The sequence below is a fragment of the Python bivittatus genome, unplaced genomic scaffold, assembly GCF_059951505.1.
Source record: "Python bivittatus isolate LINGU-HERP-01145 unplaced genomic scaffold, Pbiv_v1 ctg000020_np1212, whole genome shotgun sequence".
Classification (NCBI taxonomy): domain Eukaryota; kingdom Metazoa; phylum Chordata; class Lepidosauria; order Squamata; family Pythonidae; genus Python; species Python bivittatus.
The window spans coordinates 60,297,411-60,325,113 of NW_028277030.1; the positions used below are offsets into that span (position 1 = coordinate 60,297,411).

Sequence of the window (27,703 nt, forward strand, 5' to 3'; positions counted from 1 at the left end):
CCCACTCTCTGCTCATTATTCTTCATGGCAAGGAGAAGAGAAGCCAAACAAGCAGAGTCCAATTTAAGCAGGAGCTTCTGCTCTGATGCAAAATACTGAACAGATTCAAGAAACAAGCCATAGTTATGGGCAGTTCAAATGGGATACCAAGGCCCTCCACAAAGAAGTTATACTCAAATAATTCCATGCCCTTGAAGCTTGGAACAACAGCCTAGTCAAAGGATAGAGCCATCATGGCACACTCTGGGCTCACCCCTGACCCAGCAGTCTGCTGTCCTCCCATTCTTGAGATGGGAGGAAAGTATGTTTTCTGGAAAAGCACTACCCCCAAGCATTCCTATTGCCACATGTCTGAAATGAGAATGGCAGAGGCTTCCTATCAAGGGCTGTGGCCAGGAGGCTGCCGGCTATAGCATAGTAGGTCTGCCTTGGAGTGACATGGCCAACTTGCTCATATGCAGAGTACCTACAACCAGTCCCAGCACTACCATCACCTCCAAGAACCCATCCAACTTTCCCTTCTCTTCTGCAGGAAGTTTGGCAGCAACTAAGGTAAATGTGCCCCCCTCCTAGCCTCTGAGGAATGGAAGAGATCAGCCTGACCAGATCTATGTTGCCTGGAGGGAAGTGGATTGACTTGGAGGATAATAGGGGAAGTGGTGCACTGGAATGAGGACAAGGAGAAGGGAGGTTGTGGGAACTGCCACTGGGGGATGCTGATGCATAGCTGCAACTAGGGTAGCAGATCCCTCAATTTTTTTTTTGTGCGCAAAGGAGATTATTGACCTTGTGGAAGACCTTGATATTCCCCTTATTGAAAAAAAAAATTGGCTGCCACATGAAGGTCTGTTCTTTCCAGCAGCTAAAGCACAGATGGTCACAGAGACACAGAGCCCTGAAGCCAAAGGGGAGAAGGGGGACTGGCAATGGATCAACTGGAGCCTTGCAGGTCACCATCTTCCCTTCCTCCTCCATGCGACATAGAACGTTCCATTTTACAGTGGAAAACGCAGTGGAAATTTCCTGCCACATCACCTTAATCCAACTTCAGCTTGCCTCAGCTGACACTGAGATGGAGGCGCTGTTGGGAGAACTTGCCCATAACAAAGAGTAAGTAGCTTATCAGAGTGGCAGGGAAAGGAATGTGTATGAAAGAGGCTTCTGCTAAGATGTTGTGCTATTGCATACAGTGGGGCGAAAAAGTATTTAGTCAGCCACCAATTGTGCAAGTTCTCCCACTTAAAAAGATGAGAGAGGCCTGTAATTTTCATCATAGGTATACCTCAACTATGAGAGACAAAATGGGGAAAAAACCCCAGAAAATCACATTGTCTGATTTTTAAAGAATTTATTTGCAAATCATGGTGGAAAATAAGTATTTGGTCACCTACAAACAAGCAAGATGTCTGGCTCTCACAGACCTGTAACTACTTCTTTAAGAGGCTCCTCTGTCCTCCACTCGTTACCTGAAGTAATGGCACCTGTTTGACCTTGTAATCAGTATAAAAGACACCTGTCCACAACCTCAAACAGTCACACTCCAAACTCTACTATGGTCAAGACCAAAGAGCTGTTGAAGGACACCAGAAACAAAATTGTAGACCTGCACCAGGCTGGGAAGACTGAATCTGCAATAGGCAAGCAGCTTGGTGTGAAGAAATCAACTGTGGGAGCAATAATTAGAAAATGGAAGACATATAAGACCACTGATAATCTCCCTCGATCTGGAGCTCCATGCAAGATCTCACCCTGAGGGGTCAAAATGATCACAAGAATGGTGAGCAAAAATCCCAGAACCACACAGGGGGACCTAGTGAATGACCTGCAGAGAGCTGGGACCAAAGTAACAAAGGCTACCATCAGTAACACACTACGCTGCCAGGGACTCAAATCCTGCAGTGCCAGATGTGTCCCCCTGCTTAAACCAGTACATGTCGGGGCCCGTCTGAAGTTTGCTAGAGAGCATTTGGATGATCCAGAAGAGGATTGGGAGAATGTCATATGGTCAGATGAAACCAAAGTAGAATGTTTTGGTCTAAACTCAACTCGTCGTGTTTGGAGGAGAGAGAATGCTGAGTTGCATCCAAAGAACACCATACCTACTGTGAAGCATGGGGGTGGAAACATCATGCTTTGGGGCTGTTTTTCTGCAAAGGGACCAGGACGACTGATCCGTGTAAAGGAAAGAATGAATGGGGCCATGTATCGTGAGATTTTGAGTGAACCCCTCCTTCCATCAGCAAGGGCATTGAAGATGAAACGTGGCTGGGTCTTTCAGCATGACAATGATCCCAAGCACACCGCCCGGGCAACGAAGGAGTGGCTTCGTAAGAAGCATTTCAAGGTCCTGGAGTGGCCTAGCCAGTCTCCAGATCTCAACCCCATGGAAAACCTTTGGAGGGAGTTGAAAGTCCGTGTTGCCCAGCGACAGCCCCAAAACATCACTGCTCTAGAGGAGATCTGCATGGAGGAATGGGCCAAAATACCAGCAACAGTGTGTGAAAACCTTGTGAAGACTTACAGAAAACGTTTGACCTCTGTCATTGCCAACAAAGGATATATAACAAAGCATTGAGATGAACTTTTGATATTGACCAAATACTTATTTTCCACCATGATTTGCAAATAAATTCTTTAAAAATCAGACAATGTGATTTTCTGGATTTTTTTCCCCATTTTGTCTCTCATAGTTGAGGTATACCTATGATGAAAATTACAGGCCTCTCTCATCTTTTTAAGTGGGAGAACTTGCACAATTGGTGGCTGACTAAATACTTTTTTGCCGCACTGTAGGGTTATCCTCCTCTTCTCCCACTTTTCTTGGGAATGGGGAGAACTACATGACAACTGGCTATGTGTTCCTCTTTCCTTGTCTTGCAGCTTTGCCATGACAGTTGGTTAGCTGGACAGTTTGGAATATTTAAAACTATCCACCCCTTCTCTGTGACCTTTGGTGACCTCGTGCTAGAGATGTCAGGGCCTATGTTTCTTTCTGCAAAACCTGTTGCCCTGCCAAGCTTCTTGTTAGCAAACCAACTGGACTGTTGCACTTTATTACTGGCCTACCACAGATGGCTTATATGCTATTTATGGTGGATAAATGTCACTTAGAGCAAATCTCCAACCCTATGTAAATTACCAGTAAGACAACTGGATTGATCTTTTATCTATTACTGAGTTCACTTATAATAACTCCAATAAGCCTCTACTCAGATGTTGCATTTCAGGCCACCTATGGTTACTACCTGCATCTACTGCCATATGCTTCTTGGTCCCTCAGATTTTGCCTCCTACTTTCTCCAGGAATGACAAGCCTCTTGGAGGCTCCTCATGGATCAAATGGATCATGTCAAGGTCTTGTACAAGCACTTACTGAAAATCAGCAGCAGGAAACATTCTCTCTCCTTCCCCCATTGTTGTTGGAGGCCACATCTGGCTTTGTATCACACAACAGGCTAAGAAACTAGATGCAAGTTTACTGGATTTTCCATACTTGCATAGATCAGTACTATAGACTTTACTCTGCAGTTTCCAGCCACACTAAAGCTACATGCAGATTTCCTTTCCTCCCCTGTGCATCTTTATACCACCATTCAATCTTTGTGGTGGGGTGAAGGAAGAAGAATTTGAATGGAATATATTTTAGAGTTTCAGTACAGGAAGGGCAGACTGGAATACACAATTCATTGGCAGGGTTACCCAGACACAGAAATATCATGGGAATTAGCTGACAACATTCATGCTCTGTACTTCCTCTGATATACCTTCACAACCCAAATGACTTAATTGGTGACCTCTTCTAACTTTGGCACTGGTCTGCAATTCTGACTGTAAGAGAGGAGGAGGTTGTTTGGGGGATGGGGAAGGAGACATTTGTACAACTAATAAGAAATGGAGATTATCCCATCCAAAAGTGAGGGGAAGAGTTCTGAAATGGGAGATGTTCCTGATAAAGAAATAGATGAGATGGAATCTGTGTGATGTGTGATGTCAATAGGAAGTGGAAATTGGGAGAAAAGCCTAAAAAGGGGAATTCTCTCTGATTTCAGTCAAAGAAGAGATAGAAATATCTGTACTATTGAGAACCTGAGGCAGAATGAAGGTGTACAGACATTTGAAGGGAAGGAGACTTTGTCAGCTCCAGTTGTCAAAGAAATGGAAATAGATAGGAGGGCACAGTGCCCTTCAGTCTCCCACAAACTGAAGGAGGGGAAGATGTATCTGGCACCTTTAGATAATACGATAATAGGGAGGAGAAAATAGAGAGGGAGATGGTATAAGGGCTGACAATGGTGAGGCAGGAACCAATGCTGCTCAGGCCAAAGAGAAGCAGCTGCTTGCCAAACTCAAGGTTGGGGAAAAATGAATAAGAGACAGTTGATGCAAAAAGGTGAGAAGAAAATGCTTAGGATTTAAACTCTGGGTTTATCATTCATTCATAATTCATATACGTATACGTGCATATATTTCTACGTTCTGCAGTATGCAGACTGTCTGCATAAGTATGATTTTTTTTCCTTGTCTGCAATAAAGCAACTTATCTAGTTGTGTCAACACTACAAAACTTCTGCTGTTAGACTGAATGTGGGGTTGATTTTCTGGAGAGAGATTTACTGCTATGCCTGTGTTATCTGATAAACATATTGCACTGAAAGCTGCAAAAAGGTTCAAGAGAATCAATAGGACCACATAATTTTCACCCAGTTTCCAGATCAAGTCATTCACCAGGTGACTGAACAGTCTTAGTCCTACATCCTGGTTGAAAGCCTGAGTGAAATGGGTCCAGATAATACATATCATGCATATATAACTGGATTTGCAATCCTACCACTATCTCAATGGCCACAGGCAAGAACAAAGAGATCCAAGTCTACAGCTGAGTGAAAATTCCTTATCCCACCTACTACTGGCATTTTTGTAATGGCATCCAGGGGAATAAGCTGTTTAATGGAAACAGTAATCAGGCTGTGTTTGTTGCTGTCACATATGACAAGAAAGCTTTTGGTAATTTTCTTTCCCATAAAATATATCTTAAAAAAACACATTGATATGACCCAGCTGTGTTCTGATGAGCCTCCTTTGAGGGTGGGAGAGTATTGTCTCTATACTCCAGACAGGTATGTGGTTTCCAGGTTCAAAAGTTACCATCAAATTATAATTATGTGACATAAGGGAGAAATTATTAACACATGGAAAGTAATCCTATTAATTGTATGCAAGTAATGAAATACAGTTTAGCTGAATTTTAGATTAAAATGGAAAGTAGTCTCATCCACTTTTTGGAGAGTGCCCCCCAGCATGCTATTCAAAGGCCAAACGTAGATCTTGGCTCCAAAGCCCCTTCAAAATGATGTTATTTTGTGTTATTTTGAAGGACACAAAAGAAGCAAAAAGCATGCTAGAGCTGCATGTACCTCTGAGAATTCAAGTTGCCCATATCCCATCTAAAGGGAAAATGAGGCACTTTTGTACAGATACACTCAATTGTATTTGCACTTGTCTGAGCTGTTGAATTTACTAAATTTACTAACTCTTCATTAGCTGCTTGGTCTAACAGTTCTTTGGGTGACTGAAAATTTAGATCATTTAAGTTACTTTTAATGTTATCAGTCAAGATTTTGCAGGCACTTGGACAAGGCTCTTATCATCATGGAATATCCCCATTTTATTTCTGGCCTGTTAATATGCTATGAAAAAATGAAAGTAGTGGGAATACTGGAATGGGGGAGGGGGAGAGGTTGATTTTGCTTTACTGGTTTGAGGCCATTTAGCAGCTTGTCTTACTATGTCTTGCAGCTGACTCTGTTCCCAATATATATTCATATTACTTCTTCCATCTGCATTTCTCAGAATGCAGAAAGGCATTCCAGACTTATGATTCTGGAAGTGAAATCCAGGCTTGTTCTGCTTTCTATTCTTAGGGACACCAGTCTTTAAAAAGAAGTCTTTTATTGCAGGCCCAGTGGGAGGAAGCATCCCACACGGTCGATATCTGGCAAGTCTAGACATGTATAATTACAGCATTCCATTCCATTTTCACACTGCTTCCTTTTTTTTCATCAGGGCATTAAAAAAGAAAAAAATTCATAAATATATGCTGATCAACATATGTTGATATGCTGAAATTAATACTAATTTCATGATAAATTATATTTGCTCCATGGAATTTGTAACTCCTAAGGAGACAGGAAAACAAGATTGAAATAATGATTTGCTCAAATATAAGGGGTGCCTTTGAACCATGAAACAAGCATTGCATGTCAAAGGACAGCCATGCCTAGAAATGTGAGAATAATACTTCTTGGGTTTCTTTAAAAGCAAAACAGTGTGATTCTGATAAAAGCAGACTGTTGTCCAAATTAGCAAAAAATTCACAGTCTGCAAACATACATTTTGAATTATTTCTCAGATCAAAAGATGTGTAGCAAAGCATTAAGTACTTGCATTAAAATATATATGGTTGGGAAAACTACATCCAAAATAAATGCGAATTTTTATATAAGCTTATAGAACAATGCGGAATGTCACTGAATTGAATAATAACAAAGATTTTATATTACCAATAGAAACTTATAAACCAATAAATTTATCCATACAAATATTAATTAATGCAATCTAGATTCTTTGTTGCTAACTAGACTGCTTATCTTCAAATTTTGGGATTCACTGAAAAAGGAATAAACAGACAAATCATACATTGGATACTGTTTATGAAGTAACTTTGGGATTATGAATAGGACAATAGTAGTAATAACTGTAATTGAAATTAAAACATAGTAGTAATCCATTTGTGGATCATAAACTATGCAAGATTTTTTCAAGGTGAGCGCTATACTAAACCTCTGAGATGTGTTGTGGCTGTACTTTAAAAAGTGGGTTGGGGGGAGAACAAAAGTTAAACTTGATTTAAACAGATTTAAATATATTATAATTTATTAAATACAATTTAATATGACAACTCCCTTGTATTTATCCTTTCTGACATATTAAAATTATACTTCTGTAGGGACTCCGGAGGTTACAATAGCAGTTTGGGGAAATGTTTGTAGTTTTGGGCCTTGCTATGCATTCATGATCTAGCACATGCATTTTACAACACAAATAAAAATCAAGAAAGCCTTATGGACTTCATTATTTAAATTGGTGAAATGATAGAACATATTGTAATATTTCTATAACCTGAAAAAGTAACTCATATGCTAAGGAAACAACCCTCATTAGAAACCCTCTCAATTACTTAAAAAACGTTTAGGACAGCTCTGCGTAGACGATTTCTTGAGTTCATTATAATAATTTGCACATATTATATTTGACTTCTTGTTCCAAAGAAAAGTTTTGAAAATATTGTCAGAATGTAGCTAATTATGTCCAGCTCACCTTGAATGAGTTTTGCTTCCACCCACTGCTCCTTTGCTTTTCTGTTGTTCTTCCAACCACCTTCAGTTCCCTTTCTGCCTTTAAATTGAAAAGTAAAACGAGAGAAAGAAAAGTGACTTGGCAGTAACCATTACTTTGTACTAGAGTTCCATCATATATTAAATACCATGGTACTTGTATCTGAAAGATAATTCTTCACTCTTCTTTCATTAGGACGCCTAGTTGAGATGGCAGTGGGAATAAATCACTGGGGCCATACTCCTGCCACCAATTTCGCAGTGCTAATCTAGTGCTGGAGCTAGGTTATGGCAAGTGGCAAGCCAGGAATTGCCTAAGAATAAGTTAGAAACTGAAACTAAAAACAAGGTCAGAAATCCAAAACACTCTGAATACTGAAATACATGTGGTTTAGAGCAAGGCTCAACTGGAAAAAAAGAGGCCTTTTTATACCACTTCCCTGCTCAGGGAAGCCCAGTGTTTCTTCACTAGAGGTTGTAGTTTAGCGGCTCACCACCACAGATAGTGGGTTCCTGGTATCTCAGAAGTTAAGCTAAGAGGCAGCAGATGTAGACAGAGCATTGGACCATTTTGTGGCCAACTTGTTTAGAGGAAATGGGCAATAGAGATGAATGCAAAACCCTGAATGATGAGTTATACATGCAGGCTGCAGTAGGACTTTACTGTTATAATATTGAGCTTAGCTTCTGTGACTAAAGTAGACAACCCAATCTACTTTAAAAAATACAAATGATGAGGAATTGTTGGTAGGACAGTCGATTTCCTGATTATTTGTTAACAACCTACAAAAATATGGTACCACATGAGGTATGTATCTTACCCTTTTTGCTTCTCCCACAATCTTACTGACTAGCCTCTCCCTCGTATAAAGCTACAGATCTCTCACCTCTATCACTTCATTGCATTAGTTCAGTCCCAGAATGGGTTCTTCATGTCTATATATATTCACTGGCAATGAATACAATGTTGTTGCAACAGTTCTGGCTGTGTTCCCTTTTTTTGGGAGAAAAATTAGGAACAAACCCAGATTACTCCTTTGCATATTAATTTCAAGACTGATTGTATATCACGAACTGGATTAACTTCAGACCTAAAATCCTTAACTTACAAAACTATCCTACATTATACATGCACTAAAAACTAATTAGTACTCCATAGGACAAAAAACCAGTAGTGTAAAGAGTGACACACAAAACAAAACAAAACAAAACAAAACAAAACAAAACAAAAACCCTTGCAAAACCTCATCAAAAGCAATCTTATTTCTGGTGTTCTGTGAGCAATCTTTTAGTTCTGCATTGAGGTCCTTTTTTTGTTTGTTTGTTTAAATCTACGATATATTCACCACAAGCTGAAAAGAAACAGGAAAGTCAGTGTTCCATCTGGAGAGCAGTAGCAAAAACTGACTTCACTTGCTATGCTTGTTTAAGGAACAGTTACTGTGGTGGAACTGGCCGGGTGCCTGCGAGTCAGGGGTCGCCTGGCAAATCCACAAGAAAACACATTAGCACAAAGTGGCTGTTTGAGCAGGCGTGATAAAAAATTCTCCATTCGGCCCACCTCCACGGTCTTACAAAAGGCCACATGGCCGCTCTTCTCAGTTTGTGCAGAGTTTCATTGCTAAATATTTCCATGAGTGGTAGGAACTCTTCCATTTCCCCCCTTTCCTTTCAATAGGAATTCTTTTTCATTTGCTTTGTACCCATTTCAGACAAGGGAAAAAACAGGTCTGAATTGGTAGAGTAGCATAGAGAAGTATAATTTCTACAAAAAAACCTACAGACCGTTAACAACATAGTTTTTATTTTTGCTTAAGTGAGAACTAAACAAATTTATAAACTGAAAAATCTCCAAATTATTAATATTTCACTTTTTTCCCCTTAGATTTTTATTTCAATAGATTTCAATTTGAATGAAATACAAATTTTATAATAATGGAATATTAATTGCTGTGCGTTCAGTGGCAAATTCACTTAACTCTTAAAAAGTAGGAACATTCCTTTGATTTGAAGCAGAAATACAGATCAGGAGGATTCATTGTTCATTGTTGAAATTTATACTGCTGTAATACATTGTCTTGGAATTTCAATCGATTTTGGTACATTTGGAGTTTTAAGAAATATTTCAAAAGACGCTCATTTCTACTACTTTTCATGTTCTTAACAAAGGGCATTAAAATGTTTTTTAAAAAGTGTTTTCCTGATTTCTTTATGTCATATTTTCCAATATTCTAAAAATCAGAATGAATCTTACTGTGCATTATTGCAGATATATTATTTCTCCCTAAAGCAATCATCTTCTCCTGGTGCCCCCACTGTTCCTAGACAATATGTCATAATGGCTGAATGGACTGGAAATTTTTGTCAGTAATATTCCCCGCAAAAAACAACTAGACAAAAACAGTATTGGGAAAGACTATAAAGGTAACCTCCACAATTGGGGAATACTTTTATTATGATAAATGAAAATGGCACAAAAATGAATTAGCTGTCTTCCAAATTCTCCAGAACTTTTTACTGGCAAGGTGTTACAAAAGCATGGGATGGGGAACAACAAGAACACCAAAAACTAGGTCAACCATTCCAGCCAAAGTCAAAGATTTCTCAAGATGGAGAATGTTGATAAAATATACTGGTTGCTGTTAAATGTTCATTATTTTCTTTTTTCTGAATTCTTACTTCCATTTTTGGAATTCTTCTGTTTATCACATAATTTTCAGGCCTTTTCCTCTCTTTTTCTCCCAATTTCTCTTTTTCTTTTTAGTATTATTGTTATACTTATCAATTTTAAGTTTAGTTCGAACCTTAATGCCGCTGCACGCATTTCCACTTTTCTTTTATTGATTAGCTTAGCATAGTAAAAATATGTTTTTATTTATCTTGGGAACTAAAAGCAGTACCTTATACAGGTAGTCTTTAGTTAACAACCATGATTGGGACTAGGAACTCCATCACTAAGCAACGCGCTCATAAAGCAGAAAATCATGTAACTGCACCGACTTACAATGGCAGTTACATCTGATCCAGTTACAGTTGTTAAGCATGATGTCACATGACCATGACTTGCAACTTCCTGCCTGCTTTCCCATTGACTTTGCTTGTCAGAAGCTGGCAGTGAAGATCGCAAAAGGCAATCATGCAACCGCAGGATGCTGCGACCTCTGTAATTGTGCACCAGTTGCCAAGCACTCAAATTACAATCACATGACTATGGGGATGTTGTGATAGCTGCAACTTTGAGGACTGGTTGTAAGCCTCCTTGTCAGCACCTCGTAACTCTGAATGGTTGCTGAACAAGTGGTGGCTAAGTGAGGACTATCTGTAATAGATTACAAAAAAGCAAATGAACGTCTAGATGTCTTTATATTCATAGGAGTTCCATTCCAGCCACTGCAGAGGACAAATGGCAGATAGCAAAATCTTGTTTTAGGAAAAGTACTTTACACATACACAAACACCTATCTGCCCTTTGTGCATGAGTAAAGACAATAACAAGCCCCAAACTGTGGTTAAGTAAAAACCATCACTGTGGATAAAGAGGTCTGGTCTCTAATTTATAAACCATGGAACTGCAGATAACCTGTACTGGAAATGGAACTCAGTGAAAGAATGCAGGAAAACTATTTAGGAACAATTGGACTGGAAACAAAACATTAAAAAGTGCAAAAATGGTTTAAGAATGCAACAGCCTGGCAAAAGTGAAAAGACTGCAATAATATAGGCCTAAGTAAATTTCAAGGGGTCACTTCAAGAAAGGGAATTTTACCCCTCATAATACTGTAAACTGAATTTTGAACCTTCCAGGCCACTGTTTAACCAAAAGTAACATACAGATTTAAAGGAATGAGCATTTAAAGTAATTTAATTTAAAGGAATGGGCAATTTAATTCTGAGCTCCAAAGGGCACTTTGGAGTTAACCTGCAACTACTTACACTTATTTCCTTTTTATGAAGATATCTGTAATTTCTAGTTGTTGTTGCCTCATCTTCCCTTCAGAGCACCCCAGATGCTCTGACATTCTGAAGGCTTCCAAGTTATCTGTTAAAAACCCTAAAGCCCTTTCCCCAATCACTGATTATTTTCTTATTTGGGAAGAATTGAAGTACAAAAATGGGCCAAAACACTGGCCCTACCCAACCCAGTTATATAATTATACTACAAGCCAAAAAATCCCCCCCTTTTTTAAGTACAGCTCCCAATAGTAAAAAGGTTGCTCACCTTGCTACAGGTAGAAGGCGCGAACAACCAAGCTCAAGAGCCCCAAGGACTCCACAGTTCAAGCCTGAGCTAAATATATTCTCTTCTATTGGAACACACTGACTTTTCAGAGACATTGTTTTATTCATATGCAAATGAACATGCAGATGTTATTTACTTTAATGTGTGATTAGCTTTAATTGAGTGGCAGCCGTAGCCTTCTCTGGCTGAAACGCTGAAATCTGTACTGGTCATTCTAGGGGCAAATTTCACTGCTGACAATACTGTTGAGTTGATTTAGCAGAGAAATCCTGCAGATAAAGGACTCGTTTAGTAAGGAGATTAAAATTCTGATGGTGAAGAAAGAAATGCAGTTTCCAGGGGGTGCGCATGAGATAACAGTAAATCTCTTCATGCTTCTTAACACTTAAACATTACAATCAGGAAATGTATTACTGCTTTCTATTTAATAACTAATTTATTAATGACTGGTTTAATTGATCAAGATACTGTTTAAAAATTCCCCAGAAATAGTTCTTCTTCTGCTGTATAGGATACTACTAAGAATCTGTATGGCTGCCATAGGTTACAGTTAGTCTGCCATAAAAACTTATCTGATTATAATGCTGACTGACTATATTCTGTGGACAAAAGTCTTCTACAGTTTAAGAGCATCTGTAAAACAATTTGCTCCTATACTGCCAGCTACAAAATACGTCAAAATGTGACCTACAGGTTTGGCAAGAACAAAAATATTCCAGTAAAATTTTAGTGATATCAGCATATCATACTGCAATGTAGTAAAATTTTATTTCAAAACACTACAACAGTCCAATTTAATGGACCAAAAGCTTTGCAAACCAACACTAGCATCTTTTTTTACACTTGGGCATTTTGGAACCTTGCGTTAACATTCTTGTCTCCTTTTCTACAGACTTCTCCGGGTGGCCAAACTTACTGTAAAAGAGTGCAATTTCTAACGTAATTTCCCAAGCACTGATTCAAACACTACAAACCTCCAGTTTCTGCATTCATCCCTAAAGCTATTTTATACTTGAAATAACTGATGTATAACACTAAATTGTCAAATAATGGTATAGTGTGCTCTCAAATCATGAAACGTGTGTGCAATGATTTAAGTTCAAATCCTCATTATTTGCTTCCAGGATTCTGAGGTTTTACAATTCAGATGCTGCAACCTTGTATAATATTTTATTTTAACTGAAATGCGAATAAATGCAGAGATTGCATCCCCTAGAACATGATTGGTAATCACTGACTTTGCATTTTAGAAGGAAATTCTTCATAATCAGGACTAAAAATGTCAGGGCCTCCACCACTTCCTCAGTTTAATGCCCCAAAAGAAATTTAGCTGTTACTAACTAGCACTCCAAATCTCCAAAAACCAATTAAGATTAGAGCACTATTGGCTTAACAGTCACACTAGACTTTATACGGTCTACTGACTGTGGCTGGCTTTCCTTCCTGCTCTGCCTGGAGAGAGAGGACAACCCAGGGTGCAGTCTAACAGGGCTCTCGCTCCTCAAATGTGATTGTGACCCACCAGAAGTTTGCAACCCTTTCAGTTTGAGAACCTCTGATATAAGCTGTTGGTTTCCTGAAGCACCTCTGATGTGCTTCAAAGCACAGCGGAAGCTTTGTTCTTCTTTATGTAGGACCACAGCCAGGAGCTACAGTCCCATCAATGAATATGGGTGGATAAAGGCAAGGATGGACAGGATGGGAAGTATCTGACCTGTGGCAACTGTTATCTATAACTCATTTTTATTTCTGGAATAAATCCCAGAGAACACAATAGTAAGCAGCAATCATAATTCTTTCAATAAAAGAAACTGAGTATGTGGAAATGTACTTTGTCTAGAAGCTGAGTTGCATGTTTCAGTTACTAGAGTTAAATACAAAACCTTTCAGTGAAATACATGCCAATGGTCAAGGACTTCTTTGTAAAGAAAATTATTTATCTTGCTTTTTAGATATAGACTATAAACTCCATGATTCCTAGATGACATGGAAATCTGGAGAGGATCAGATTAAGGAAGATGGTACAATTTTCCCCATTTTATAGTGAGAAGCACATGCTGTAATATAAGTCCTAAAACAGGTTTCAAAAGAAAAATGAAAAAAAAGATACAGTGTAAACTGAATCTTTAAGGAAATAAGGAGTCTTGCTCTGGAAAATTTACCTCTTATCTAGTGGGTATTATTGTTGGTCTACTTCTCAGTCTATTGGGTTTACAGGGAAAAATGTAGCCTAGATGTTGTTGTTTAGTCGTTAAGCCGTGTCCGACTCTTCGTGACCCCATGAACGATATTGCGCCAGGCCTTCCTGTCCTTCACAGCCTCCCTGAGTTTGCTCAGTTTCATGCTCATTGCTTCAGTGATGCTATCTAACCATCTCATCCTCTGCCGTCCTCTTCTCCTTTTGCCTTCAATCTTTCCCAGCATCAGGGTCTTCTCCAAAGAGATCTCTCTTCGCATTAGGTGACCAAAGTATCTGAGCTTGAGCTTCATTATCGATCCTTCCAATGAGCAATCAGGGTTGATTTCCTTTAAGATTGACTGGTTTGACCTCCTAGCAGTCCAGGGGACTCTCAAGAGTCTTCTCCAGCACCACAGTTCAAAGGCATCAATTCTTCGGCGCTCAGCCTTCTTTATGGTCCAGCTCTCACAGCCATACATTACTACTGGAAAAACCATAGCTTTGACTATGCGGATCTTTGTCGGCAAGGTGACGTCTCTGCTGTTTAATATGCTATCTAGGCTTGCCATAGCTTTCCTCCCAAGGAGCAAGCGTCTTTTAATTTCATGGCTGCAGTCTCCGTCTGCAGTGATCTTGGAGCCCAAATAAATGAAGTCTGTTACTGCTTCCATTTCTACCCCTTCTATTTGCCAGGAATTGATGGGTCCAGATGCCATGATCTTAGTTTTTTTAATGTTGAGTTTCAAGCCAGCTTTTGCACTCTCCTCTTTCACCCTCATCAAGAGGCTCTTTAGTTCTTCTTCACTTTCTGCCATTAGGGTGGTATCGTCTGCATATCTGAGGTTGTTGATGATTCTCCCTGCAATCTTAATTCCGGCTTGTGATTCTTCCAGCCTGGCATTTCTCATGATGTACTCTGCATATAGGTTAAATAAGCAGGGTGACAGTATACAGCCTTGTCGTACACCTTTCCCTATTTTGAACCAATCGGTTGTTCCATGACCGGTTCTAACTGTTGCTTCTTGGCCCACATACAGATTTCTCAGGAGACAGGTAAGGTGGTCTGGTACTCCCATCTCTTTAAGAATTTGCCACAGTTTGTTGTGATCCACACAATCAAAGGCTTTTGCATAGTCAATGAAGCAGAAGTAGATATTTTTCTGGAACTCTCGTGCTTTCTCCATGATCCAGCGAATGTTGGCAATTTGGTCTCTAGTTCCTCTGCCTCTTCGAAACCCAGCTTGTATATCCGGTAGTTCTCGGTTCATGTATTGCTGAAGCCTAGCTTGTAGGATTTTGAGCATAACCTTGCTAGCATGTGAAATGAGTGCAATTGTGCGATAGTTTGAGCATTCTTTGGCACTGCCCTTCTTTGGAATTGGAACGTAAACTGACCTTTTCCAATCCTGTGGCCACTGTTGTGTTTTCCAAACTTGCTGGCATATTGGGTGCAGCACTTTAACACCATCGTCTTTTAGTATTTGAAATAACTCAGCTGGAATACTGTCATCTCCACTAACTTTGTTGTTAGCAATGCTTCCTAAGGCCCACTTGACTTCACTCTCTAGGATGTCTGGCTCAAGCTCAGTGATCACACCAGCGTGGACATCAGGGACATTAAGATCTTTCTTGTATAGTTCTTCTGTGTATTCTTGCCACCTCTTCTTAAGCTCTTCTGCTTCTGTTAGGTCCCTGCCTTTTTTGTCCTTTATCATGCCCATCTTTGCACTAAACGTTCCTTTCATATCTCCAATTTTCTTGTAGAGATCTCTAGTCTTCCCCATTCTATTGTTTTCCTCAATTTCTTTGCATTGTTCATTTAAGAAGGCCTTCTTATCTCTTCTTGCTATTCTCTGGAAATCTGCATTCAGTTGCTTATATCTTTCCCTTTCACCCTTGCTTTTTGCATTCCTTCTTTCCACAGCTATTTGTAAAGCCTCATCAGACAGCCATTTTGCTTTCTTGCATTTCTTTTTCTTTGGGATGGTTTTAGTTGCTGCCTCCTGTACAATGTTACGGACCTCCGTCCATACTTCTTCAGGCATTCTGTCTACCAAATCTAATCCTCTAAATCTATTCATCACCTTCACTGTGTACTCACAAGGAATATGATCTAAGTCATACCTGAGTGGTCTAGTGGTTTTCCCTACATTCTTCAATTTAAGCCTAAATTTTGCAGTAAGAAGCTCATGATCTGAGCCACAGTCAGCTCCTGGTCTTGTTTTTGCTGTCTGTATAGAGCTTCTCCATCTTTGGCTGCAAAGTATGTAATCAATCTGGTTTCGGTATTGACCATCTGGTGATGTCCATGTGTAGAGTCGTCTCTTGTGTTGTTGGAAAAGAGTGTTTGCTATGACTAGCTTGTTCTCTTGACAGAACTCTATTAGCCTTTGCCCTGCTTCATTTTGTACTCCAAGGCCAAACTTGCCTGTTATTCCGATTACTCCTTGACTTCCTACTTTAGCATTCCAATCCCCTATGATGAAAAGGACATCTTTTTTTGGTCCTAGTTCTAGAAGGTCTTGTAGGTCTTCATAGAAGCGGTCAACTTCAGCTTCTTCAGCATCAGTGGTTGGGGCATAGACTTGCATGACTGTGATATTGAATGGTTTGCCTTGGATACGCACTGAGATCATTCTGTCGTTTTTGAGGTTGTACCCCATTACTGCCTTTCCCACTCTCTTATTGACTATAAGTGCAACTCCATTTCTTCTAAGGGTTTCTTGCCCACAGTAGTAGATATAATGGTCACCCGAATTAAATTCACCCATTCCCATCCATTTCAGTTCGCTGATTCCCAAGATGTCGACGTTCAATCTTGTCATCTCATGTTTGACCACATCCAGCTTGCCTTGGTTCATAGATCTTACATTCCAGGTCCTATACAATATTGTTCTTTACAGCATCGGACCTTCTTTTCGCTTCCAGATACATCCACAGCTGAACGTCCTTTCGGCTTTGGCCCAGCCGCTTCACTCTTTCTGGAGCTACTCGGAATTGCCCTCCGCTCTTCCCCAGTAGCATACTGTACACCTTCCGACCTGAGGGGCTCATCTTCCGGCGTCATATCTTTTAGCCTTTTAACATTGTCCATGGGGTTTTCTTGGCAAGGATACTGGAGTGGGTTGCCATTTCCTTCTCCAGTGGACCACATTTTGTCAGAACTCTCTGTCATGACCTGTCCGTCTTGGGTGGCCCTGCACGGTATAGCTCATGGCTTCACTGAGTTACGGAAGCCCCTTCGCCACGACAAGGCAGTGATCCATGAAGGGGAGCCTAGATGCTCTTAGCATAAATGTATACATCATTTCATAAATAAATATGCCATGATTTGGCCTTGGAAGAGTCTGCAAATGCATAACTATGTAGGAAATATGGCAACACTATCATTTATATATTTGTATTAAAAGTATGTTTATATTGCTTCTCACTGCAAAGAATCCTGAAACTGGTGTAGGATTTCACAGCTGGTATCTGCTGGGCAATGTTGGGCTTCAGGGTTAGTACGTAGCAGACCACCTTGCCTCTGAAGATGCCAGCCACAGTTGCTGGTGAAACATCAGGAAATCTGTTGTCCAGAACACAGTCAATAACCCTGAAGCCCAACACTGCCAGTCCTGAAACTGTTAGAATTTCAAAGTGAGATTCTACTCTAGCAGAACAGAGGATCCTGCTTAGTTGTTTCACATATAGAATATGTATCTGCGCCTTATTTCAAGACTGTTTTTCTTCTAGCATTTTTCCCACAGGTGCAGGGTCCACTTTTTTTGGATGAACCGAATGTTGATTCATTGGTTGTGACAGAAATTGACTGACCGGCTTGTCACCCCAGCCTGACATCGTGGGCTGAGAGAGAGTGACTGGCCCAAGGTCACCCAGCTGGCTTTCAGGCCTAAGGTGGGACTAGGACTCACAGTCTCCTGGTTTCTAGCCTGATGCCTTAACCATTAGACCAGACTGGCTCTCCTCCAGATTCAATGATGGGATAAAATCTGCACTGCAGTGCAGGCTAGTTTAGAGGGCCCCATGAGGCCTTACGATTTACCTACCTCTGTTAATTTACCCAAGACAAAGAGCTGGAAGGCTCAGTGCTGCATGGGGCAATTTCCTTTACTTTGACTAATGGTAGGTCTAGGAGAGTGGGCAGAAAACTTTAAGTTATAGTATTAAAATAAAATGGTTGCAGATAATTAGGTAGGTGCTATGAAGAAATATTTTAGCAAAGGAACCTACAATGATTGTTCCCTCATTTCTGAAATTAAAAAGTTTCAGCTAGTAACCAGATTTGGTACATGGAAAGCAGTTGTAGAATTTGTATGATGTGATAACCAGCCACACTACACAAATTTATCTAATGACCAGAGAATATGTTCTTGGAAAATAATGATTTTTGGGGTGGTGGTAGTAGGATAGATCATAGAATTGGAAGGGATTTAGAGGTTATCCAATCCAACTCCCTGCTCAGTGAAGGATCCACTAGATCTCTGACCCAACCACTCTTTGAAGACCTCCAATGAAAGAGAACTAACTACTTCATGTGGCAGCCTGTTCCACTTACGTAATTTTAATTACATATTCAAACAGCAGTTGCTTAAAACAATGCATGCTCAATACTGTACACATACAGAACTTAAAATTGCAAAACCTTAACATGTATATATTGATGATATCTACCACCTGCTTACATTTAGTTGTTAATTAAAAATACATTTCTGAAAAAACTTGTGGCATATCTAAATTATTAAACAAAACTGTACATTTTTGTTCTTTCCTTTACAGCAGAAATATAAAAATGTAGTGGAAGTCATCAGTGATTCTGGTACCTATATTTTTCCATTGCACACTACAAAAACTTGCTTTCTATGGCCACCTTCCTTTTCATGTTTTCTTATGATGTGGTATTTGCTTCACAGGGCAATTCTGAACAATAGCTATTATGTACACGACAACACTATTTATCAGATATGGAAGGTGCATTTAAAAAAATGTACAGGAATATTATCCAAAGTAATGAAAAACTATAGCTGTCTTATGCTGATCCCATTTTTTCTTCCTCTATCTGGAGTGCGCACCTTGTATTGAAATATTTGCCAATCTAGGATTTATAGAAATTGCAAATCTTGAATGAAAAATGCTTCACTAATGCATGAGTGTTGGAAATTAACTACTATATTAAGTTTCCCTTTAAAAAACAGCTTCAATTGAGATAACAGCCATATGGGACTTCACCCTGGTCAAAATTCTGATCTGGAGTGGAGCACTGGTTTCCTGATGAAAATCACTGTCTGGCACAAAAAGGTAGAGCTAATATTGCAAAGTGGCCATATTATTTAGAATGATTCTCCTTAATAGAAGATCATTTCTGACTTTCTGATGAAGACTATTCAGATAGTCAAGAGTCATGTGTTCTGGAAGAGTGACCTTATTGTTTCATTTTATAAAGCTAACTTTGTTACAATCATTAAAATAGCATTCTGTACAAACGACACTGTAATGTACATTTAAACGATAAACTAAGAAGACATTTGCGAAGGACCAATATTCAACACAACCGATTGGTTCAAAATAGGGAAAGGTGTACGACAAGGCTGTATACTGTCACCCTGCTTATTTAACCTATATGCAGAGTACATCATGAGAAATGCCAGGCTGGAAGAATCACAAGCCGGAATTAAGATTGCAGGGAGAATCATCAACAACCTCAGATATGCGGACGATACCACCCTAATGGCAGAAAGTGAAGAAGAACTAAAGAGCCTCTTGATGAGGGTGAAAGAGGAGAGTGCGAAAGCTGGCTTGAAACTCAACATTAAAAAACTAAGATCATGGCATCTGGACCCATCAATTCCTGGCAAATAGAAGGGGTAGAAATGGAAGCAGTAACAGACTTCATTTATTTGGGCTCCAAGATCACTGCAGACGGAGACTGCAGCCATGAAATTAAAAGACGCTTGCTCCTTGGGAGGAAAGCTATGGCAAGCCTAGATAGCATATTAAACAGCAGAGACGTCACCTTGCCGACAAAGATCCGCATAGTCAAAGCTATGGTTTTTCCAGTAGTAATGTATGGCTGTGAGAGCTGGACCATAAAGAAGGCTGAGCGCCGAAGAATTGATGCCTTTGAACTGTGGTGCTGGAGAAGACTCTTGAGAGTCCCCTGGACTGCTAGGAGGTCAAACCAGTCAATCTTAAAGGAAATCAACCCTGATTGCTCATTGGAAGGATCGATAATGAAGCTCAAGCTCAGATACTTTGGTCACCTAATGCGAAGAGAGATCTCTTTGGAGAAGACCCTGATGCTGGGAAAGATTGAAGGCAAAAGGAGAAGAGGACGGCAGAGGATGAGATGGTTAGATAGCATCACTGAAGCAATGAGCATGAAACTGAGCAAACTCAGGGAGGCTGTGAAGGACAGGAAGGCCTGGCGCAATATCGTTCATGGGGTCACGAAGAGTCGGACACGACTTAACGACTAAACAACAACAACAATATTCAACACAAATTTGCAAAGGCATATTTAAAGCTAAATAGAAATAATTTATAGTGTTTCCAGCATTATTACTTCATGGTAATTAAACAAGGAAGAAGTCTAAACGTAAGTACATCATCAGGACTTCAATTTCAATTTGATTTCTTATTCTCAGGAAGAATATATCTCGCTACTTAAAATCAATTTAAAATAGAGTACTTCTTGGCATTGTTGAATTTAAAATCTTCGTCCTCTGTGAGGTTAAGGATATATCTCTTGACTGCTTTGTTGCTTACTCAGTAAGTGGAAAACTCCTTTTGTCCTTCTTCATTTAAATTACTTTGATGGTGATAAATTATGGGCCTCAAGTCAAAAAGACCAAGCAACAATCACCCCAGTCCTCATCTGAAGAACAACCTAAAACTGAATTTATTCCTGACCTGAAGAGAAAGCAACTGGAAAAGCCACACAGAAAGCAAATTAGGTGCAGTTGTTGATCAGCTTAAAAGCTTTCCCCCATGATTTGTATCTTTTAAAATAACTGAATTTATGCACATAGAAACCACAATGGAAATGGTGAAACAATTTTTCTTGGAGATTAAGCAGTGACTTGATCATTTAGGTAACAAAATGCCAGAGATAAAAATTGTAGTGATTGTTTCACATGGAACAAGAATCACAAAGTTTGAAAATTCTGATAAACAACATACCACAGACATTTTCCACAAGTGTGGAAAATAAAGATATTCAAGATGACCTGACTTTATTTTGCAGAAATAATTTATGATTTTTAAATATTCCATACAACACTGAACAAGACCAGGCTATAGGAGCCTTTAAGGAGAAATCAGATCCTAATTGCATTCCTTAAAGGCATCAGATTTATTTCACTGCAGCCAGCATACAAGCTGGAATTTGAAATTACTTATTGTATACGTTTCTGTACTATACAGTACAGAAAGCCAGTTCTATTGTGGTGACATTTTAAAGATCTATAATAGTATTATAATATAATAAACTTGGACGTATTGGCAAGGAAGCTCTCTCAAATGGAATGCAGTTTATTATTTTTTCAGGTCTGTTCCCACAAATGGTTCAGAAGTAGGTTTATTCAAATAAACCTAGTGTGGCAACAAAAAGGGATTCTCTTCCTTCACCCCCACTTTTCCAGATTGTTGTTCTTGTTGTTTATCTCAGGATTCCAGTAGGAAGCTTTTAAAATCTATACTAGAGGTTGCAGAGAATTATATTCAGCTGGGATTATTTGAAGCAAAGAAGTAGCACTCTTTTTATATATTTAACATTTTTTTTCTATATGTATATTTAGAGGGAGATGGGTCACCTGGGCTTTGGAGGGGAGAGTTCCTGTTATTTACAGGCCATCTCATCTGGAAGACTCTGAAGATGTGTTTTGGGATTTTGTTTTAGTTTCTTATTTAATTTTTGTATGGTTTATAGCAAATTATTAATTATTATTACTTACTGGGCATTCATTTTGACTTCTATTTCTCTATGGAATCTAAGTGATCAAGTTTAAAAACCATTATTGGCACAATTGGAAGGGTATAATGTGGCCTCTACCATGGCAAAGACTTGATTTCTTTTTTAGTCAAAATTATACTACCTTTCATTGTATTTATAGCAACCAAATGGTTTAGCAAAAGAACAACACGAGACATATTTCAGCCACAAGTCTCTTAGATTCATACATTTAAAATTCATAAAACATTTGGATCACTCCACCAACAAGTCCTTCATGTATAAATACATACAGCAGCAAGAAATATGTTATTTAAAACAATTCATCCCCTTTACAATTAATTGCTACAATTTCCATGGGTCTAGTGCTAATCATTTTTACTGCTACTGCATATCTTGCCACTTTTGGGGGGGTTTAGATTCTGTGATCTAAATCTGCCAACAAAAAGCAGATTATTTAATTACAGGAATCCCAGGACCATCAACACATCAATGGATAAATAAAATGGATTCTGGGAGCCTTATAATTTACAATTCAGCATGTAAGGAATTAAATCTTCAACCTGAAATGCTTCACCAATACAGAGAGATCCCAACATCAGTATCTCTCTGCACCTTCCACACCCATATGTGAAGATATTGATTGAAAGTGAAGGTCAGTTAAAGCTTTCTCAAAGATGGGTTTGTCAGAATCTGTAAACATGCTGACATCCCTTCATGCAATTTAATCACATAGAACCATTCTGAATATTCCGCTGAAAACTGAAAACAATCATTCCTTTAAATTAACCTTACAGCTTGAGCTGTACACTTGTTCTACTGAAAGAGAGTAACTTTAAAAATACTATAAACAATCCCAATCCCAACAATGACTTGTAAGGTTTTCTCTCCAGCACTGTTTAAATAAGTACAATTCTAGAATATCAAGTATATCAAGCACCCACAGTCATGGGAAGTCAGGCGGTATACAAATTAATTAATTAATTAAACAAACAAATAAATAAATATTAATCTTTCATAAAAGAAGAGGATTGCCTTGATTCTGTGACAGTAATGCTGGAAAGCCCATTTCCATTCTCACCAAGGCCTAGCAGGAAATCTAGGATGGTACATCTACATTTATTCTTAATTACTTCCAATTTATTCATTTTTCCCAATCCAAAGATCTCCACATCACACAGTAACAGCAAAAATACACACACACACACACACACACACACGCATATATATATTTTGGAAGAGCTTTACTGTAGGTATCACTAGATGTTCCCCTGGATGGGGGGGGGGAGGAACAGCAAGCTTCATAGATTTTATAGCTGTTATCTTTCCATATGATATATGAGCTTTTAAGGACACAGACCGTGAGAAATGAATACCCAGATACTTAAATGAACTTCTTCTATTGCACTGCCATCAAGAATCCATTTATGTTTATGGGACTTTTTGGCAAATACAATTTTTTTCTTCAAACTGTTGGTTTTAAAGAACTCAGTTCTGTAATATTTGCTGAGGAGCCTTCCCATACCAGTTTGTGTTGTGGAGAGTAACACAAACTGGTGGCTGGGGAATTCTGGGAGTTGATGTTCACACGTCTTAAAGTTGCCAAGGTTGAGAAACACTGGCATATCGTAATACAGAAATCATCTATTTATTGATGGGTGTAGGGAAAAAAGGAGAGGAAAGTAGAGGACAATACCCTAATGTAAATTAGAGCACTGCATAGTATTTATCTATAAATTAAATGTACGCTATCTGAAATATATTATTTTAATGACATAAAAGCACACATTTAGCATAATATATCCACACACTTGTCACATCTTTTTCTGAATTAAATGAATGAATTTGCTTGTCACGTATTTGATTTTTAAAAATAATTTATAGTTACATCATTATCCTACAAAATCATCTTAATATAAGTTTATACCAAGCCCATAACCTAGTGTTAGATGCCTTTGGATAATACTGAGAATTTAACTACAATTTCAAACGTTTTCCTTAATTCAATATCAGAACATTTATGAACACTATTTTGAATATTAAGTAGGGGTGGAAAATGCTTTGGATTCAGTTCCAAAAAGATGCTTCCAAATGTGCGGGAATATGCTCCAGTCTGTAACTCTTTAGAGCAACTGTGTTTTTTCCAGGAATCATGTGGCTACCCTCTGCAGCTTCCATGTGATCCCAGGAAAAGATACAGTTATTTTAAAAAGTTGCAAAGAGGTGTTACATTCATGTTGCCCACATGCTCTGAAGCACTTCTAGGGAACTGAATCTGAAAGACTGCACAACTTTTTAAAACACACACAGTACTTACATGTAGCAGATGTAAACAAGGGGCTTTGGTGGGTTACAAATTGCCTTTGTACCCACAGTAGTTTGATTATTAATAACTTAAAGGTAATCAAGGCAAGGAATACATTGAGGGAAATATATTATACATGCATAGACTGTAACCGCAAAATGTACTGAAAATTAATTCACTGGGTGGTAGGTGACAGCATTGTAGCCCTCTCTAATAATCCATGTAATTGCTCATATGTGGTGAAAAAATAGACAGGATGATATTTCTTTGAAATATTCCTTCTTTGTGAAGAACAGGAAGAGGGCACAAAAATATCAGAAGGGTAAAATATGTACCTCCTCGTTATGTCAGTGCACTGCACATATCTCCATGTTTGTGGATGCAAATAACAATGTGCAATCTCTAGAAGGCAAATGTTAGCTTGAATAGAACAGTATGAGAATGTTTGGGGTAAAACTGAGCTGTGGTTGCGCTTATAGCATACTGGGCAAAATGTGCAAAACAGCCCTTATGTTAGCAGAGAATACTGCATGTAGCATGATAATGACTGATGCTAGTAATCTAGCCTACACCTTCTCTATATTGCTACAAGGGGTTAACTTACATGTTTTTGAAAACAAGACATATTTTAAAAATATTTATATTTTCACTTTGGGAACTACACACTTATATACAGTGGCACTTAAAAGTTTGTGAACTTGTTTGAATTTTCAATATTTCTGCATAAATATGACCTAAAACATTATCTGTTTTCCACACACTTCCTAAAACTAGATAAAGAGAACCCAATTAAACAAATGAATCAAAAACATTATACTTGTTCATTTATCATATTTTTCCGACTATAAGATGATACTTTTTTCTAAAATCCTTACGCTAAAAATTGAAGGGCATCTTATTCAAGGAAGTCAGCCGAGAATCGCGCGGTTCCAAACTGCCCATACTTTGTTTCTGCAGAGAGGCTTCCTCCTGTTGCTAGCCTCCAATCACGAGTGAAATAGCTTGTCTCCCAAACAGACTTCCTCCAATCACGAGCCTGATGTAACTGACGTCAGCTGATGCTGAACAAACCAAATGGAGGAAGTCTGTTTGCAGAGACAAGCTATTGGCAGTTTCACTCGTGATTGAATGTAATCAGTTATGCAAAAGAGCGTGGAAATAGAGCTGCAGAGAGACGGTTTGGACCTCCTCCCACCGAGTGTATCAGGTCAATGTTACCTAATTACTAAATAAAAATGTGTTCTGCACTATCTTTAAAATATTGATTTCTTAATTTTGGGTTGGAAAAGTGGGGGTTGTCTTGTACAGGGGGGCGTCTTACTGACGGAAAAATACGGTATTTATTGAGGAAAATGATCCAAAGCTACATATTTGTGTATGGCAGGGTTGCAAGGAGAAAGCCACTACTCTTCAAAAAAAAGTCTACAGTTTGAGAAATAGTATGTGGATAAGCCAGAAGGCTATTGGAAGAATGTTTTATGGATGGATGAGACCAAAATAGAACTTTTTAGATTGAATGAAAAGCATTATGTTTGGCGAAAGGCAAAAACTGCATTCTAACATAAGAACCTTATCCCATCTGGGAAACACGGTGGTGGCAGTATCATGGTATGGGCCTGCTTTGCTGCCTCTGGTCCAGGACAGCTGGCCATCAGTGATCGAACTATGAATACTGAATTGTACCAGCAAATTTTACAAGAAAAAGTCAGGGAATCTGTCCATGAATTGAAGCTTAAGAGAAAGTGGGTCACGCAGCAAAACAACAACTCAAAACACATATATGTCGTACAAAGAAAGAATGGTTAAGGCAGAAGAAAGTTAATGTTTTGGAATGGCCAAGTCAAAATCCTGACCGTAATCCTACAGAAATGCTGTGGAAGGACCTGAAGTGGGCAGTTCATGTGAGGAAGCCCACCAACATCCCTGAGTTGAAGCTGTTCTGTAAGGAGGAATGGGCTAAAATTCCTCCTAGCCAATGTGCAGGACTGATCAACAATTATTGGAAATATTCAGTTGCGGTTATTGCTGTCCAAGAGGGACAGCCCAGTGTGAGAGGAAAAAACCTGATGTATTAATACTTAAGGCTTTTGTTAATTGTAACATACAAATAAAACAAGCTTATAGAGCAATAAATAAAATTGCCATGTGGACTAAAGTTTTCAGTCATGGACAGGAAGCTGGAAAATAGAGTGCTAATAGGAGGAGTGTGACAGGAACAATGGAACAGGGAAGTATGGTAAAATTAGCACCAAGGATGTTATGATTCAGTTGCAAATCCTGGGAGTCATGTCTGTGGTCTGCAGTTTTTGAGGATAAAAAGGATTGCAACAAAGGGGTCGAGGCCACACGGCTAAGCTGTCTCACCTGACCGCTTGCTCATGCTGGTCCTCATTGCAATGTGAATCTAAGTGAGTATTTTGTATGCTATTGGTTGAATTTTATTTGCTTATTGAACTAACATTTAATAAAGCTTTTAGAACTTTGAAGTGACTTATGTTCTGGTGTGTCTGTCTCCCGTGTTTAATGAGGTTTTTCCCCTGACACCAGTTACTGAAAGCAAAGATTCACATACGTTTGTCACAAATAGATAGCTTTGGATAATTTTCTTCAATAAATAAATGAACAAGTATAATGTTTTTGTTTCATTTGTTTAACTGTGTTCTCTTTATCTAGTTTTAGGACTTGTATGGAAAACAGGTCATGTTTTAGGTCATATTTATGCAGAAACATTGAACATTCAAAAGGGTTCACAAACTTAAGCATCACAGTAATTGACTCCTTCAAAAAATCAAACATTTGGCATACAAGACAGAAATTGCAGCACTGAGATTTAACAGTCTGAGGTGTTGGGTTTTTAAATCTGTTTTTATTTATAACATGTATTCCCAACCCCCCCCCCAATAGTAGTATATTCTTTTTTTAAAAAAGATATATCTACGTAAAGAAAAATGTTCCTAGCTCCTTGATAACTGTCATAATAGCAGATAGTCTTTAGCGTGTTCACTACGCTTTTCTTAAAAATGTTTTTTAAGTTGTTGCAGAAAGAAAAAGTAAACAGAAGAGTGTCCATCTCTCCTTATCTTCTGCATAGGCCCTTTTTTCTTTGGTTTGTTCGGAGTCATTGTGCCATCTCTAATGGTAAGTGATACATACTCGTGCATCTGTTCTTTTTTTCTGAACAGCCTTTTAAAATTATTTGAAGGGCACAGGAAGGATGTGGGATCCCTTTGGTTCAAATTAAGCAAATTAGCCTTACCTTGCATGTGAAAAAGTAATGCTCACGTTACATTTAAGCGTGAGAAAGAGGAAGGAAGCCCATCACATTATTCTACGTAAGTTAGCAAGTTTGCCAAATTCCATTTTGCCTTCCTCCTCATAATAATTTAAAAACGGTTACTTCAAGGTAAAAGTATTATTATGAATGTTTGTCAAGAGGTATTGGGAAGATTTTTTTTTAAATGCCAACTATTTATTTATCTCTGTATAAAATATGTAGGGTTGGTTACTTAGAAACTTGAGAGGGAATGTTAACAAACATAATACTTTATCAACCTATAAACCACTCATCCCTTGGTAGAATTGGAGCTGCAACTCCAACAACTGCCAGTCAGTATGATCCTTGGCTGGGAATTCTGGA

General features: G+C 38.7%; 1 protein-coding gene across 7 annotated transcripts in view; it reads right to left on the reverse strand.

The window, feature by feature from the left end:
• The window catches only part of FYN (FYN proto-oncogene, Src family tyrosine kinase), a 128,806-nt gene that overhangs the window by 36,671 nt on the left and 64,432 nt on the right, over window positions 1–27,703 (reverse strand). For 4 of the 7 annotated variants that reach the window (XM_088139595.1, XM_088139601.1, XM_088139576.1 and 1 more), the window contains one exon: window positions 7,378–7,455. The exons of 1 other annotated variant lie outside the window; for it this stretch is intronic. The gene's annotated coding sequence lies outside the window, so the exon portion shown is untranslated. The remainder of the gene's footprint in view (window positions 1–7,377; window positions 7,456–27,703) is intronic. 2 more of the 7 variants (XM_088139583.1, XM_088139579.1) reach the window with 1 other exon arrangement.